General features: G+C 32.4%; 1 protein-coding gene across 1 annotated transcript in view; it reads right to left on the bottom strand.

Annotated features, from left to right (window-relative positions):
* Window positions 1–19,215, bottom strand: part of LOC114339971 (uncharacterized) — a 1,137,809-nt gene that overhangs the window by 632,262 nt on the left and 486,332 nt on the right. Inside the window, exon 5 of the mRNA XM_050651968.1 lies at window positions 1,264–1,297. The gene's annotated coding sequence lies outside the window, so the exon portion shown is untranslated. The remainder of the gene's footprint in view (window positions 1–1,263; window positions 1,298–19,215) is intronic.

The raw sequence follows: 19,215 nt of genomic DNA, 5'->3' as shown, positions 1-19,215 counted from the left end.
GTAGGTAGATATTCTTTAAACATCGATTGATGAAATCCCGAAGAGTTTTTTGCAATATAATATTCAAAACTCCTTTGTTTTTTAATTGCTAATCAAACGTGCGCGACACTATTTTCCACCGACAGTATGGTGCAAATGAAAGGAATAAATTCGATATTTCGTAAGCCGGCGACTTTAAGGAAAAATCCCGAAACAGGTCGATTTTTATTTTTAAGTTATGATATTGTGGCATATATGGTATACTAGTGACGTCATCCGTCTGGACGTGATGATGTAATCGATGATTTTTTTAAATAAGAATAGGGGTCGTGTGGTAGCTCATTTACAAGGTTCTTCAATTCTCTATTCAGTAATGTAAACATTTACATAATTATTTATACAGGGTGTCCTTCTACTTCTTTTCTTTGTCAAATAATTTAATTTAATAAAAATTTTTGGACACCCTGTATAAATAATTATGTAAATGTTTTTATTACTGAATAGAGAATTGAAGAACCTTTCAAATGAGCTAGCACACGACCCCTATTCTCATTTAAAAAAATCATCGATTACGTCATCACGTCCAGATGGATGACGTCACTACTATACCATATATGCCACAATATCATAACTTAAAAATAAAAATTGACCTGTTTCGGGATTTTTTCTTAAAGTCGCCAGTTTACGAAATAACGAATTTATTCCTTTCATTTGCACCATACTGTTGGTGGAAAATAGTGTCGCGCACGCTTGATTAGCAATTAAATAACAAAGGAGTTTTGAATACTTTATTGCAAAAGACTCTTCGGGATTTCATCAACCAATGTTTAAAGAATATCTACCTACCTTGTCAACATTCAAATTTTCAGTTTTTCACATAGTTTTTGAGGGTTAAAAATGGCCGATTTCGCAATTTTTCAATTTTTAATCGCTTATAGCAACATGCAAATTTGTTAAAAGGAGTCCTTTTTGAGTAAGATTATGCAAAAAATCCGAATTAGAATATTTTTCCTAGCGGATGCGCAGTGGCTTTCTGGACTATTTGTAGCTGCTCTAAAAAGATCTACGATGCTGCAGTTACACCAGTCTCTAAGGTTTGAGATGTCTCCTTACATTATAAAGCATTTCATTATTTCATACTTCTCAACTCTAGGAATTTAGCCCAGTTATTCCAGTTTTTTACTTTAATAAGCTTAGTTTATACATTCTACTATACAATTTGGATACATATTTAGGGCCGCTGAATAAAAACTGTTATATGTATGTTCTTAAAAGTATACTTACAAGTTAATTTGGGATATGTTTATCTATTCCTCACCTGAAACAAAAAAATAATTCTTTATAGAAAATTATGCAAAAGAAGTAATTGGACTTCGTAAGTCCTAAATTTTCACCCAAAGTGATCGAAAGTAGAACCAGAGGTCCATATTTTACTTTATTCAATCGACGCAAAGTTAGACGAAGTGTTCAAATTTTGAACACTTCGTCTAACGTCGCGTCGATTGAATATGGCTCTTGAGAATGGCTCTCGGCCATATCTCAGGAACCGTTTATAGTACAGCTTTAAGAAAAAAATATTTATGACAAAAGTTGCCTCGGGAAGAGCCTAGAAATAATTGTCATGATTGTAGGTCCACCGCTAGAGGGCGTAATTGAATATCAAAAATTAAAAAATCAAAATTTTACAAAATTTGCCTAATGAAAGGGCACTGGAAATCCGATTATCGCATTCTTCATAATATTCTGTGCATATTGATTTCACAAGTTTAAGTCTACCTTTGCAAACAAGAGGTGGGAGTGAGTGGGAACCTTCTTATCAAAAAATGGCTGTAAGTCCGGTTCTGTTAAATAGATTTTTGCTTACTTCGTCTTGTTAAAAACAGCTCTTTTGCGTCAATGTAAGAGTCTTATTTTTTAAATAGCCTAATAAGTAATATGGCAGCTAGTAGGCGTTATTTAATTTTTATCGGCAGTCTAGTTTTCTTTGGAGAATATTAAATACAAGTATGCATTTTTAATCCTGTATTACAAAATTAGGCCAAAAGAGCAACATAATACCAAAAACCGCATGTCGATACCTTTTTCCTATCTCGAGATATCTTAAGAAACGTGTAAATTTTAAACAACTGTTAATGTCACCGGTAAGCGAAGTTAAGGAAAACTAGTATGCTATGGAAAAAACAAAGAAACATTTTCCAGATGTAAACGTATATTTAATTAAAACAACAATAAGACAAACAACACTATAAAATATAACAAAGAAATAAAAGCAGCTACTTAGTGACGACGTATATGCTAAAATTGTTGCCCATCATTTTCGATGCAAGCATTTACCCTTTCAAGAGTAGATTGAACAGCAGTCTTAATTTCTGCTTTCGCAATGCTTTGAATGGCGTTTTGTATTCTCTAGACTCTAGATCATGTTTTCTCGAGTAGTGGGCCTAGCGGCAAAAACAAGGTCTTTAATCCGTCTCCACAAATAAAAGTATAAAACAGTTAAATCTGTTGCTATTCAATCTACTCTTGAAAGAGTAAATGCATCGTAAATGGTCGGCAATAATTTAAACATTTAGGCAGTCACTAAGACTAAGTAAGTAGTTGCATTTATTTCTTTGTTATATTTTATAGTGTTGTTTGTCTTATTTTTGTTGTAATTAATTATATACGTTTACATCTGGAAATTTTTTATTTATTTTTTTCCATAGCACACTACTTTTCCTTAACCTCGTTTACCGGTGACAGTAACAGTTATGTTTAAAATTTACACATTTCTTAAGATATCTCGAGATAGAAAAAAGGTATCGACATGGGGTCTTCGGTATTATGTTGCTAATTTGGTCTTATTTTGTAATACAGGATTAAAAATGCATACTTGTTTTTAATATTTTCCACAGAAAACTAGATTTCTAAAAATAATTAAATAACGCCTCCTAGCTTGCATATTACTTATCAGGGCTATTTCGAAAATTAGACACTTACATTGACGAAAAAGAGCTCTTTTCAACAAGACCAAGTATGCAAAACTCGATTTAGCGGAACCGAACTTACAGCCATTTTTTCATAAGAACGTTTCCACTCACCACCAGCTCTTATTTGCAAAGGTAGACTTAAACTTGTGAAATCAAATATGCGCAGAATTTTATGAAGAATGCGATGATTGGATTTCCAGTGCCTTTCAGTAGGTAAATTTTGTAAAATTTTGATTTTTTTATTTTTGATATTCAATTACGCCCTCTAGCGGTGGACCTACAATTATGAAAATAATTTCCAGGCTTTTCCCGAAGCACTTCTGGTTATAAATATTTATTTCTCAAAGCTGTACTATAAACGGTTCCTGAGATATGGCCGAGAGCCATTTTTATTGGGACCCCGGTACATAGAAATTATAATTTGCATCGAGAAGTTAGCGCGTGAACCTTTACGCTGTGAGCTGATCTTGCGCCTGAGAGTGCGCTATTAAAATATCGATATCTTCGCCAAAAATAAACTTACGAACATATTCGTAAGCTCAAAATGAAGAGGAAACAGTAGCGATCAACAGGTAGCGAAAACGCGTTCCAAGATTTCGGCTGTAATTTTGAAGATTTTTTCAAGATATTTGGCACATGTATTCGTAATATAATAGAGAATGGCGGTACAGAGCCCAATTTGAAAAATATATTAATATGTGGATATTACTCTGTAATTAAATACAATATTAAAAAAACGAGCCTGTACCGCCATTAAGAAAAGCAAAAAAATACACTTTCTTCAAATAAACTTTTTTATTCGATGCCTAGATTTTGTGTCATTTTGGAACTATTAATTTTTTTATTTCATTAGTAGTTCCAAAATGACACAAAATGTAGGCATCGGATAAAAGAGTTTATTTGAAAAAGTGTATTTTTTTGTTCTGCTTAATGGCGGTACAGGCTCGTTTTTTTAATATTGTATTTAATTACAGAGTAATTTCCACATATTAAATTTTTCAAATTCGGCTCGGTACCGCCATTCTTTATTATATTACAAATACGTGTGCCAAATATTTCGAAAAAATATTCAAAATTGCAGCCACAATCTTGGAACGCGTTTTGGCTACCTGTTGATCGCTACTGTATCACGTAAATATTTATAGCTCAAATTTGCTTGAAACCCTTATAAACAAATTAATCTACAATTTTTTAAAGAAAATTATATCTTCAAACGGGATATTATGAAAACAAATAAAGATAAAATAATTTAACAAACGTTGTTTGGAAGACTAATAATTAATCTTTAAAATAAGATGTTCTAAGACTCATTTTCATGCGTAGAAGCCGAGTTACGATCGTTAAAGCTTCGAAAAATACTTATTTTGCAATTTGCATTGTGCACTAATATTACAATATCTTGAGTTCTAATTGTTGGATTTAAGTTTAGTAAAAGTTTTTTCTTCGTTTTTTATTAAGGAAAAAAATTTATTTGAAACATTTTTTTATCTCTTCTACTTTATGAGCCAAAGGCTTATAAACAATTAAATTGTTTATAACAATTTTTTGACCACTCTGGAAATGGAAATCTGGATTGACCATGGAAATCCTCCCTCGAAATTCGTAATCAGCAGCCAAAAATTCATAAGAAACCGTTGAGTTTCTCCATCAGAATTGAAAAGGACACGGTGAGTTCTATTTGGCGCCTAGACTATAATGGACGAAAAGACTTCAACTGGGAAACTGATACATTAAACTTTACTGGATGTTGGAAACAAACTCTAACCTATCGATCGATAACAAGCTATTTCGATATACAAAACAATAATAAAACCATTTGGACATATGGTTCGTAGCTCTGGGGATCAGCTGGCAGATCTAATATTATGAATATACAAATATTTCAATCCAAAACTCTGAGAGCAATCGCTAATATCCCTTGGTATGTCCATATTGACGCAATACAAATAGAGATATTCAGGTACTAACCGTATCTGAAGAGTTCGAAAATCTTACAATATCAAACAATATCAAAATAGGTTGCGAGTGCACCCTAACACTCTGGCACACAATCTTCTCAACAACCAACAAGCAAAGAGATTGAAGCGGTATGCTGCCTTGTAGCTATCTAACCGATCCTGACAGAGCCTACAGCAATGGAAGTGGAAGCTACGCCTTCAACAGCGCCCAGTCATTGGGTTCTGTGCCGTTTTTAGTTCTCGTGCTCGCGTATCAGTGTATGTGCGCATCTCACCGATAAATAAGCCAATGTGTGTCATGATGCTTTGGTCACTGGACCTTATGTTTCTCTTTCATTGTAAAGACAAACAAGTTTACTTATTGCTACATCAGACTGTAAACAGATTGTAAAGTATCTTCTCTCTCTCTCTCTCTCTCTCTCTCTCTCTCTCTCTCTCTCTCTCTCTCTCTCTCTCTCTCTATCTCTCTATCTCTCTCTATCTCTCTTGTCATTTCCCTATTACTGAGGATCGTGATTTCTTCTATATATTCCTAACAATGTTTCTCTATTGGTCTTTATCTTCAGCTGCTCTAAGAGCTTCGCAGAATGAGTTTCCAGCTGAATCCTTTATTGCCTCGGACCATCTAGTTGGTGATCGTCCTCTTGATCTTCTCCCAGGAACGTTTCAAGAAACAATTAATCTCTCCAAACTCTCGTCACCTCTGCAAACCACGTGACCAAAGAATTGCAGTATTCGTTGCAGACATATTGTGGACAGCCTTTTTTTAATCTTGAGTTGGTTTAGAATGGAACCGTTTGTCCTATGAGCTGTCCGGGGTATGCGCATCATTCTTTTCCAGCACCACATCTCAAAGGCATCAATTTTTTGGCGCTCGTATGCGCGAAGAGTCCAAGTCTCTGCTCCGTATAGAAATATTGAGAATATAAAGGCATTCACAAGTAAAGTATCTTGGATATTAATAAATCAGATGGTTAAGAATTCGTTAGTGGTCATACCATTTACTTATTTTAACTTGTTTTACAGATTGTTAATAAACTGGGAGATTAAATTTAAAAAAAATGTTAGAAACTAAACAAAATCGAGATACATATATAAAGTTTTGTCTCTATTATTTTACTACTTTGATCCTATTAAAATTTAAATGAACAATCTTCCTGACTGATATCAAAACGTTGTTGCCGCATTCAGTAAATACGATAATGTACTAATGTAAATCAGGGTCCATCGACTTTGAAACTTCTCTCTGCGCCAATTCAATTTCTCGATCCCCATTCCTCCGTCATCGGTTCGTGGGTATTTGATCCCTAAATGGTTCATCCATCTGGGACCTTCGTTTGACGGCAATGTTCACTGTTTGGCCTCTCTTGATAAATGTATATAGATAATTTAAAACAGCGTAGTTAGGTAAATTTCCTTTCAGATGAATAAACAGAATAAATTAGTATTGACATGTTAATAGAGTTACTTGAAAAAGTTTTTCTCAAATCGAGGAAGCTTTGATAATTTTGTAGGGGAAAAGTTGCAGATTCCAAACATGCGGAAGACTAAAGCTTTCAAGATTTAATACAGCAACTGAATTAGAGACAACCAGTATCATGTAAATACACTGTCGAGTAAAGAATTCGGGTCACTCGATGAATTATAGTTGGATGTCTCGAATTTCCTAAACCTGTTGTCCGATTTGAGTGATTTTAGTATGTTATAGCCTTATTATTTAAAAATATCAATGTAATAATATTGTTGCTAGACAGGTAAATGTCATTTTATACCGGGTGGAACAATAATACTGTGTTTTCTCCTTAATAGGGCAATCAATGAGGATATTTAACTCCGAATTCCATCCTACTACATCGATTTACTTGATATTTTTACAGTAAGTAGGGAATAGCTCAAGAAACAAAGTCTACCTTATGCCGATGTGCGCTTTTGTCTTGGAAGTGGGAGTGGTTCCCACCCCTTCTCGTGGGTGAAAAATGTTTTGGTTAAAATAGCCACGGAAGAGGCTAGAGAACCTAATTTTAAGCAAAAACTGTTCTATAAATTTTGAAAACTCAATACTTTTTGAGTTATTCGTGGTTGAAAATTGGTCATTTTCATTGAAAAATGACACCTTTTCGGACGGATTTTTGCGAATACCTTAAAAACTATGCATATAATAAAAAAGCTATATAAAATATTTCTGTAGGTTATAAAAAACAAAGAGATTCGTTCCTTCATAAATCTTCTAGTTAAAAAACAAAGAGGGATATAGTAGGTAAGAAGAGTTTGTTTTTTGCTGCATGCTCAAATCGATGTATTAAAATTGAAATAACAGAGAAACTGTCGATTTTAGGCGTAAAATGATACTAATAAATAACTTTTGTTGTGCTTGAAGAGACCTTTAAAATGAGCAATACTATATGTTGATTACATTCAAACTGAGCAAGATATTCTGCAAAAAAGTTGATGATTATGATGACTAATGTATTTTAAGAAGAAATGAGAAGTATATTTAACCCCTCATCCATCAAAATTTAAATACATCGTTTTCCTTCTACAATACTTTTTATTATAGTGTTATTTCTATGCTCAAAAAGTTGTACTGGACTAAAATGAATAGCTTTTGAAAAAAATAAGATCAAGTTATAGAGCGCATTTTTAAATTTTCTTAAAAACCTTCGTTTTCCTCCATGTAACTCAAAAATGATAAGAGATACGAAAAAATGATACCAAACAAAAATGAAGGGAATTTTCAGATAAAAATTTCATTTTTATTTTTCATTACTGTATCTCTTATCATTTTCAAGTTACATGGAGAAAAAAGATTTTTAAGAAAATTTAAAAATGCGCTCTATAATTTGATCTTTATTTTCAAAAACCATTCATTTTAAACCCGTCCAACTTTTTAAACATAGAAATAACACTATAATAAAAGGTATTGTGGAAGCAAAACGATGCATTTACATTTTGGTGGATGGGGGTTAAAATTACTTCTCATTTTTTCTTAAAATACATTAGTTATCAATATTGCTTGTAGCATATCTCGCTTAGTTTTAATGGAATGGACCTTTAACCTTCGGATGACTAAGCGGGGGAAATTTATACCCCAGCGTATGTTTTTCTTTAACAAATTCAAAAGTATTTTTAAATTTTAACTCATTACTTTTTTATTTGACTTTAATATCATTCTAGATATCCTCATATTTTGAAGTAAAAAAAAATTCCCTATATTTTACGAATAAAAAATATATTCTGAAGATGATGTTTAGTAAAATACCGTCTATTATGTGTAATTCCAAGTAGTTTTACGCTAATGACGTCGACTTTGCAAAGTAACAAGACACTTACTCAACATACACACTACACATGACACTAATACTCATGTTGTGACTGGCTGAAGGACAAAGTCCATGCCATCAAAAAAAAACTTCATGTTTTTGTTAATTGTCATTGTTGACCTGGGGTCATTCCCCCCTCCCCCTTGGTCATCCGTGTAACAAAAAAAGGTTGGTCATCGGAAGGTTAATATAGCTCATTTTAAAGGTCTTGACAAGCAATACAAAAAGTGTTAGTAGCATTATACATCTACAATCGACCGTTTCTCTGTTATTTCATGTTGAATACACCAATTTGAGAAGGTACCAAAAAACAAACTAATTTCATCTACCACATCTCTTTTTGTATTATAACTAGAAGATTTATGAAGGCCAGCGTTTCTTTGTTTTTTATAACCTACAAAAATGTTTAACCTTTAACTACACGCGCTGGCGTACTTTGTACGCCAGATATAAGAATTCTACTGGAAATATATTTAAAAATTTAATTTTTGACCTTGCTTATTTTTCTAACCTAACACTGGAATGTGCTTTATAATTTGGTTTTAGTTTCGTTATAATCGGCGTTCTGGAAAGATCGTAATTTACATTTTATTATTTGTTGTTTCCGGTGGTGGACAATATACCCCAGGATTATATTACTATAAGTCGTAACATAAGTACATATTTTAATTGTTTTTTAGTCATTATGGCAAAAAATATATTTTTCTTTATAAACAATACTTTTTCTCCTGTAAAAAATCACATTTAAAAGAATTTTTTATTAGTAATTTTATTTATCATGGAATCCAGTTATTCCATGATTCCAGTTATAAATCCCAATTGGCTTACTGAAAAGGAACTCCAAGTATTCACTGATGCCGAATAAGGTTTATAACAAACAACTATGTGTATTTTTTCAAAAAAAATTAAACAAATCCGCTGTTTTTAAGTGTATTTTCTTGTGGCGTACAAAGTACGCTACGCGTGTAGTTATGTTATAACTTGATGCGCGGGTAGTTAAAGGTTAATATAGTTTTTTTAGTTAGATGCATAGTTTTAAAGGTACTCGCAAAAAACCGTTCGAAAAGGTATTATGTTTCAATGAAAATGGACAATTTTCAACCACGAATATCTCAAAAAGTATTGAGTTTCAAAAAAAATTATAGAACAGTTTTTGCTTAGCATTAGGTTCTCTACTGAATTCCGTGGTAATTTTAACTATTTAAACAATTTTCCCCTACTGAGAAGGGGTGGGAACCACCCCCAAGATAAAAGCACACATCGGCATAAGGTAGACTTTGAATTAGGAGATAAGTAGAAGCTAGGCCCAAAATTTCATTAAAATTCATGCAGTAAGATAGAATTCGGAGGTAATATCCTATTCTTGCTCCCATTGACTGGCGTATAAAGTTCGGAACACTCTGTGGAATATTATGGTATAGATAAAATTAATATTGAAATTTAAACTTAATTGTAAGCTTAGGCTTTATTAAAATTTTATTTTTGAAGTTATACTTCTTGACCGGCGATAGAGGGTAAATTTTTATATGGGAAAACCTAGCGACCGGGCGCATGCGCATTATAACTGTTCTGATTGGATGTTCAAATGACATGTCAAAAATTATTCAATATGGCGGCTGTAGCACAGCTGTAGTTAGATTATTTATGGTTGTTGCGTTTTAAAATTTGTGTGAAAAGAAACAACAAACAAAAGTTAGTTAATAGTTATACTGCCTTTTAAATAGTTTTCATATACCTATATTTTTGGACTTTTGAACTATTTTGGACAAGGAAAACTCATTCTAATTTGGTAAGTAGTTTTTATTATAATCATATTGTAATTATACATTTGGATTAGGTTGAAATACATACATTTATTTTCTCAAGAATGCGGATTTTAGAGAGAAATCCCAAATTAGGTTCGATTTTTATTTTTAAATTATGATTTTTTGGCGTAGATTTATTTATCTAGTAGGTATGTAATGCTTTGATTTACATACTTAATTTGATTACCAATAAAAGTTCTACCAATCTTCATCTAATATATTGTTTTCTTACTGTTTTGTTATATTTTTATATTTTCTTACACAAAATTTAAACTATAGTCTGTTCGCTAAACTCAGACGCAACTTTCTAGATATTTTAGTCGGTAATTTTGCCAATTTTAGTAAAATTGGCAAAAAATAATTACTAAATAGTTAATCATCACTAAATAGTTAGTAATTATGCCAATTTTTGCAAAATTGGCAAAAAACAAAAAAATTATCGACTAAAATATCTAGCCAGTTGCGTCTGAGTTTAGCGAACCGACTATACATAATTTAATTTTCAAAACAACTGTCAAACAGTAAAACGTTCAGTTACCGTATTTTTCCACATTATAAATAATGTGGGATTGGACGAGTGAGTCTACGCTTCGATTACGAGTCAAAGCGGCACGAAATTCACGGGTTCAATTCCCGATGCAAGTTTTATTTTTTTATTTTTTTATGCATGTTATGATTGTAAGTATATTTGTTATATAATTTTTTTTTCAGAAAATGCGTATTTAAAATTTTTGCCAACAATTATTATCGTTCAGAAATCATTTTTTCTTTATGGCATTTTTCAATGTGTTTGTGTGCGTTTTATTCTTTTATTTTTTTAAATTTTTGGTATTGTCTTAAAAATCACATAATAATATGTAGTAGAAGTATAACTTCTTACGTGCGTACAAAGTACACACACATTCTTGTTTGATTCATTTGCTTATGTTGGATAATAAAAAAGTTAGGTACTTAAACAACTAGCCATGTTCTTCATCAATACAGGGTGTTTATAAATAAGTGCTAGTTCACCGCTATGATAATTGCCTGAAATTGTTGGGAGATTATGTAGAAAAATAGTATTTGAGTATCTCTTTTAAATGTATATAACAAAATATTTTTCTTGGACTTATTTTTTTTCTATTCCAAAACGTAACATACTTTCTGGATAGTACCTATTTTAATAATTGTACATATATCATCAAACACCACCTTAAAAAACAACGTAACACAATTCTCTTTGTTATTGTTTTGTAAAGTATTCTTTTTTAGAGAAAATGGCCCGTGACATCAACAAACGGTGATAAAATTCAAATGTCAAATTCAACGGTCCCTCCTTATATTCAAACGCAAAATGGTATCAAAAGTGCCTTTCCATTGTTTTATATGACATAACGTTCAGCTTTGTATGGTGGCGTATTGTTCATGGAAAATGTAGGGATCAGAGTTGTGTGTTCAAACAGTATCGGCTCGGAAATATAGATAATGTAATAATAAAAACAAATACATTCCGTTTAAAGGGTGATAAGGACCCTAAAAATCAATTATCAAAGGTCTTTTGTATATGGAAAACACTAAAACCAGTATTACAAATAATACTTATTGGATAAACACGATAAGCGATGAAAAGCTTGAATAAAAACGCGGTCTCAAATTAATCTTAATCCTGTAGTTTCAACTTCTGGAGCTATTTCTTTTTTGTTGTTTAAAAGCTTCTTAACTAAGAAAAAGATAGGCTGTTTGATGGCAAAACATATTGGGTTTATAGTCTAGTAAAATAAAATTATACTACATGTAAATCAAAATGTAAATTCGTACAGGTTGAAACAAATTTTATATCAAAGTTTAGGTGGGTACAAAAGATATTTTCAAAAAAGTATCCAAATCATACAAGGGGATCATTGTTTAAATAATTAAAAAGGAGTAATTTTTGCAAAAAAATTACTTTTTTAACTGGTGAGATCATTCAATTACTAATGAAGATCTATAGTAATATTTTCTGCAAAGTTGAAGGGTAAATATGTCACATAAGACTTACTAAATTAAATTTAACCCCCTATTTATTTGAATAATTATACATAAAACTTTAAAAACAAATTTGCAAAAAAATATTTTTAGCGTTTTAAATAAGCATTATAAAATATCTTATTTTACAGGAGAAGTTGCGCTATGTTATCAGTATTAAAAAAAAAATTGGTCCAAAAATAGTTAATATTTTTTAAGATATGGAATTTGTTTATCAAATGTTACTCTATTTTCAATCGCAAAAACGCGGTTGTTGCCAAAGAAATATTCACCTGTATTAAATCTTATTACTTTTATTCTTATGTATATTTTCGATAAAGGTATTGATAAATTCAAATTTCAATTATGCTTCCCCCTAAAATGGCATTTGAAAATTATTCAAAGTTTATAATTTGTTTTTTTAATGTCACGGGTATTAAATATTTTGAAATGCCGTTTCGATAATTGGGTTCCTGGGAATTTTTCACTAATTAACAATTTTTTTTTGTCTTTTTTTCCTCTTCTTTTTTTTTCTTGGAGTTATATTACTATGGGCCCTTTTAGGGTTAAGTTTCATTAAAAATGTCGAATCTCTAAGTTGTAGATTCTAGACCTAAAAATATTAAGATTGGTCTAAAATCACTTAAATAAAATGTGACTACTTACTGAGTTACAGGGTGTTCTATTTAAAAATTTAAAAATTATTTTTACTAAGTACTTTCGAACTATTTGACGTATCCTCATCATACTTGGCAGAAAGTGTGGGTACCCTACAGTCTACTAAGCTGTGATAAATAAAAGTTTCTAGCTACTAGCCGAGGCGTACGACATGGGATAGTTAATGGTTGACCTTTCCCAAATTCTACGCCACTGATGTAATTACTATTTTAGTGAAATTTTTAGATTCTCCAATACTTTCTTAGTAAATAATATACTCTTTACTGGTAACGCTTAAGTCATTAGTTTTCGAGATATTGGACATTAAAAATGAAACGGCATAGTTATTTTGATTCATTCATTCATTCATTCATTTTAAACTTCCAATATCTCTCAAACTGATGACTTTATCGATAACAATAAAGCTATTTACATACAAAGTATTGGAGAATCGAAAAATTTCGCTAAAATAGTAATTCACTCAGTGGCGTAGAATTTGGGAAGGGTCAATCATTCACTATCCTCTGTCGTACGCCTCTGCAACTAGCTAGAAACGTTTATTAATCACAATTTAGTAGGGTGTATAATAGCCACACTTTCTGCCAAGTATGATAAGGATACGTCAAATAGTTTTAAAATACTTGGTAACAATAATTTTTAAATTTTTAAATTAAACACCCTGTAACTCAGTAAGTAGCCACATTTTATTTAAAAGATTTTAGTTAATTCTTAATAATTTTAGGTCTAGAATCTATAACTTAGAGATTCGATATTCTTAATAAAATTTAGCCCTAAAAGGGCCCGTAGTAATATAACTACAAGAAAAAAAAAAAGAAGAAGAAAAAACGACAAAAAAATTTTGTTAACTAGTAAAAAATTACCAGGAACCCAATTATCGAAACGGAATTACAAAACATTTAATCCCCGCGACGTTATTAAAAAAAATTATAAACAAAGAATAATTTTCAAATGCCATTTTAGGGGGGAGTTTAATTGCAATTTAAATTTATCAATATATTTATCGAAAATATGCATAAAAACAAAATAATGAGATCTTAAGCAGGTGAATATTTCTTTGGCAACAACCGCGTTTTTGCAATTGAAAATATAGTAACATTTAACAAACAAATTCAGTATCTCAAAAAATATTAAATATTTTCCGACCAATTTTTTTTTCTTAATACTGGTAACATAGCGCAAGTTAACCTGTAAAACAAGATATTTTATAGTGCTTATTTAAAACGCTAAAAATAATTTTTTGCAAATTTGTTTTTAACCCGCCAGTGGTCGCTATATGAGATTTTCTCTCACGGTTTCAGAAAATTGCGCACAACTTTTTTTCTGGGAAATTATACGCGCTGTAGTTCCTTCTAGTCTCCTAACTATCCTCCCTCGACAATCTAATAGACTCATCCGCTAAGATAGTGACTCAGTTTACTTAGTATCACCATATTGTTGAGTCAGTGCGCTTCATGTGAGAGATTCTCTCATCAAGCGACCACCGGCGTCACCAACTGTGTATAAAAATTAATTATATTTTTCCCCTTAAAACCTAAAATAATATCCTTTTATGATGTAATAAAAGGCGCCGTGGATGTGGTCGATGATATGAAAATCCTATATTCTGTTTCACGGGTTAGTTGTAGATGGTCACTCACCATATATTTTTCAATGTTAAATATTGGCAGCATCAATAGTCACATTTTATATAAAGATAATAATATTAAAATAGAAAAATGTCGTGTCTTTTTAAAGCAAATGGCTTTATCGTTGATGAAACCTGATCTTTTTTGTAAAATTTTGTAAACAAAGGCAAAAGTTGGATATGTGAGAGAAAATCTCACGCGCGACCACTCGCGTAACAACCTACATAGCGACCAATGCCGGGTTAAAGTTTTATATACAATTATTTAAATAAATAGGGGGTCAAATTTAATATAGTAAGTCTTATGTGAAAGATTAACCCTTCAACTTTGCAGAAAAAAATACCATAAACCTTCATTAATAAGTGAATTACCTCAGCAGTTAAAAAAGTATTTTTTTTTGCAAAAATGACCCCTTTTTAATTATTTAAACAATGATCCCCTTGTATGATTTGGATACTTTCTTGAAAATATCTTTTGTGCCCACCTAAATTTTGATATATAATTTGTTTTAACCTGTACGAATTTACATTTTGATTTTTTTTTACTTTATTAGGCTATTAAGAAAACATTTTAAAAATTTGAAGGAGAGCATATTTTTTTACATAAATTGGTTTTTTGTTCTTTCTGTTATACTTTGAACTTAAAACCTTTGCTTAAGTATAATGAAAATGTCAAGTATAAAATCAAAACGTAACAATGGCTCAAATAGTCTCTTCATTCATCTCAATTAATGTCCTATTCTACATATGATTTTCCCTATCACCTATGAGTAACTTATACCCCCACTACATAAATTGGAAAATTTTTAATCATGTGTAGATTTATGTCCGATAGATAATCTTTCTTTACAGTGCACAGCATGGCCTTGTAAGTGTAGGGCAAAAAAGTTTTTATATCACTTTAAGCTATGTTTTCATTTTATTCATTTCATTTTATTTCATCACATAAATTATTATTTGACGATATTTCCTAACCTTATAATTTTTCTTGTCTTTTAGTTTTTGAACCAGAGCCTTATAAACAATTTATAAACAATTAAATTATTTATGTTTATTTTTTTCCACTAGCATTGAATTCCACCATCGAAATTCGTAATCAACAGCCAAAAATCTATAAGAAACCGTTGAGTTTGCCCATCAGAATTAAAAAGGCCACGGTGTTGTAGATGGCGCCTAGACTATGTTTCAGACCATTTAGTTGTGTCAACTCCGTTTATTGTCGTGCTTCTAGTTTTTATTTTGAATGTTGTATAGTTTGATTATTATTACATTATCACGTAGGCTTTCGTTAAATCCATAAACAGTAAATTGAGACTTCTCGTAATTATTTGCTTCGCTATTATCGACTTTGACGTAAATAAGTGAAAATATGAACGTCCTGATATGAATTCACTTGTTCTTCTGCTTATCTATACCTGTAGTCATCTTCAATTTATATTATTACCTTGTTACTGGTCAAAAAATTGATTTATACGATTTATAATATTAAATCAGGAACACTTTTCACATCGGTGACCTCTTGACCCTCTTATCTGGGGTATCTCATAAAAGCGATTATGCAAAAAAGCTCACGGGAACATTTTTCCGAACAAACCCGAGCTTTTTGCCTTGTCTACGATATTTATTTAATTATAGCAACTAATTCTACAATCTGTCATCATCATCAATGGTGCTACATCCCTATGAAAGAGCCTCGAACTTCCCAAGTCTATTACTCCAGTCAGTCCTTTCCATTGCCAGTTTGTTGCGCCTATTTTTCTCCCATCCTCATCTATACCATCCTTCTATCTAAGTTTTGGCCTACCCCTATTTCTACTTCCCACAAGTTGTGACATAAGGATTCTTCTAGGAGGGTTGTTATGCTGTGATCTTGCTAGATGTCCTGCCCATCTTAGTCTTCCTATTCTTATAACAGATACTACGTCTTTACCATCAAATATATGTTTATATCTGTGGTATACCTCGTAGTTGTACCTCCTCCTCCAAATACCATTTTCACAGATGCCACCGAATATGCCTCTCAGGATCCTCAGGATGCCAGCGCATCTCCCTGTCGCACCTCAACATTCGTTTCAAACGCCTGTGATTGTTCTCCCTGTATTTCGACTTTGCAAACGACTTTACGCATTGTAGCTTTAACCAATCTTATCAGTTTATCAGGGATGTGGAATTCATCCTTGGCTTCATAGAATTTATTTCTTAGGACACTATCATAGGCCGATTTAAAATCTACGAAAAGATGATATGTGTCGGTATTGAATTCATTGGTTTTTTCCAGTATTTGCCTTAGCACAAAGATCTGGTCTGTTGTTGATCGACCAGGGCTAAAACCACTTTGATATTCTCCAAGAAGCTCCTCTAAATGTGCACTTAGGCGACAATAATATAAGATACTCAAAAAATATTTTGTAAGCTGTATTAAGGAGGGTTATTCCCCTATAGGTTCTACATTCCAATTGATCACCCTTTTTGTGTAGCGGGTAAACGATTCCAATACACCCACTCGTCCGGGATTTGTTCCTCATTTCAGGCTCTCAGTATTATTTTATTTATTTGATTAGTCAGGGTAGCATCTCCATATTTAATAAGTTCCGCGGATATACCATCACTTCCTGGAGATTTGTTATTTTTTAGGTGTTTTATTGCATCCCGTACTTCTTGAATTGATGGAGGCTCTAATGGTGTATTGTTGGTTGCTCTTGAGTTTGGTTGATTTGGATCTTCTACTTCGATGGTAAGTAGTTCTTTATAGTGTTCCACCCACCTTTTCAATATGTCTTCTTTTGTATTGAGTATGTGCGCCTCCTTATGCTTACATAGTCTTAGCCTTGGTTTGAATTCCTTTCTAACATTATTCAGAGTTTTATAGAATTTTCTTGTTTGATTTTCCTATTTTAATGCTTTAAGTTCTTCCAGTATTCTATTTTCATAAATTCTCTTTTTTCTTCTATGAATGCACTTCTCTTCTCCCCTAAGGCCTTTATATTTTTGTTGTTTTTCTCGTGTTATTCTTTGATGCATCTGTTTATATGCATCATTCTTTCTCCTTGTAATGTCCTCACACTCAGCATCGAACCAGTCATTGCGTGATGGTGGTTTTTATGGCCCTAGAGTATTAACCTGCTGCGTCTACTGCGTTATTTGCTGCGTCTTTAATATTACTTTTACACAGATCCCATTGTTCGCTGGTTGCTAGATTCTCATTAATTATGCAGTAAGTTTCGATATAGTTTTGAAACCTTTCTACCGTTTGCGGATTTTTGAGGAGTTCAATATTAAGGCGCATTGTTTTGGTACTTCTCTCCTTCTTCGCGTTTGAGATTCTAGCTCGAATTCTTGTGCCAACTAGAAAGTGATCTGGATCAATATTGGCGCCTCGATAGGTCCGGACATCCATCAAGTTTGAGAAGTGTCTAGCATCTATGATAACATGATCAATTTGGTTGTTCGTTAATCCATCGGGCGAGGTCCAAGCTCCCATATGTATTTTTTTGTGTAGAAAACATGTGCTTCTTACGATCATGTTCTTTGTGGCTGCGAAGGTGACTGCTCGGTGTCCATTCGAATTGGTATTATTATGAAGACTATATTTACCGATGTGCGGTAGATATATTTCTTCCCTTCCGATTTTTGCGTTCAGTTCACCGATTACTCTTTTAATGTCACTTCTGGGACAACTGTCATATGCTCTTTCTAATTCATCATAGAATTCGTCTTTTTCTTCGTCTTCCTTGTCCTCTGTTGGGGCATGTACATTAATAAGACTAATATTAAAAACTTGCCCCTGATCCTTAAGAAGCTCATTTGTGGATTAATCGGCTTAAAATCTATAACCAAATGGTTGACTTTATTATTGGTTATAAAGGCTCTCCCAAACTCATGTCTAGTTCTATGGCAGCTATAGTATATGTTGTAATTTGTTTTTTGGATTATGCCATGACCTGTCCATCATACTTCTTGTATCGCAGTAATATCGGCGTTATATTGTGCTAATAAGTCGCATAGCTTGCGGATATTTGCAGGTTCGTTGAGTCTGCGAACGTTCCAGGTAAATACTATAAGATCATTGTCCATATGACGATGCATAGGCAGTCGTTGAGATTTTCGTCCGGCATCATTAACTTTCGATTTCGTAACTATGGATTTTTACGGGGATGGGTAGTTAACCCAACGCCAAACCCCCTTTTCGGAGGGCCATTTCACCCACTGTCGTCAGTTCCCGACCCAACTTTCCACCCGGGTTGGATACCGGATCTCCAGATTGGGTTACTAGGTTAACAATTCTACAATCTATAGGGGCAAGCAAAAATACCTTCAGACAAGAAACCACTGAGATGCAGTCTACTAGCCAACCCTACTGATAAAAAACCGAGTAACAAAATCTCATCTGGTCTGCGAGATTTTGCGTGACGACTGTTATTCCGTATATAATGTTCTACTCAAATAAACTTTCTGATCATAGAGTACGTAAATCGTTCAGTTGGACATAGGGAACATACATTTTATATATTTAGATACATAAATACCTACATTGTATTATATTGAGATAATTGTGGCAACTGAGCTCTCTCTTGATGACAATATGGTTGTTAGCATTAAGGGGCATTAACCTCAAAAATTTCGACTGACATAAATAAACGTCATAATATGACAATGTAGTAGCTAAATATTTTTGGCCTAAGGGAATGGGAAAACTGTTTAGTTTTGAAATTAGTTTTTAAATAAAAAATATTTTAAAAATTAAAGTAGAATTAATCATAAACTTTGTTTTTGATTTATTTATGGACAGCCTTGCTTCAAAACTCACTCATTATATCATTATATTCGCTCTAACAGCTCTACTGCACCAAAAACTCGTACTCGAACAGAAGCTTCAACTAACAAAGGTTAGCGCAGTTG

This window comes from Diabrotica virgifera, chromosome 5 (genome assembly GCF_917563875.1).
Source record: "Diabrotica virgifera virgifera chromosome 5, PGI_DIABVI_V3a".
Classification (NCBI taxonomy): Eukaryota; Metazoa; Arthropoda; class Insecta; order Coleoptera; family Chrysomelidae; genus Diabrotica; species Diabrotica virgifera.
Note: the sequence above shows the minus strand (reverse complement) of the source record. Positions and strands in the feature narration are given on the sequence as shown.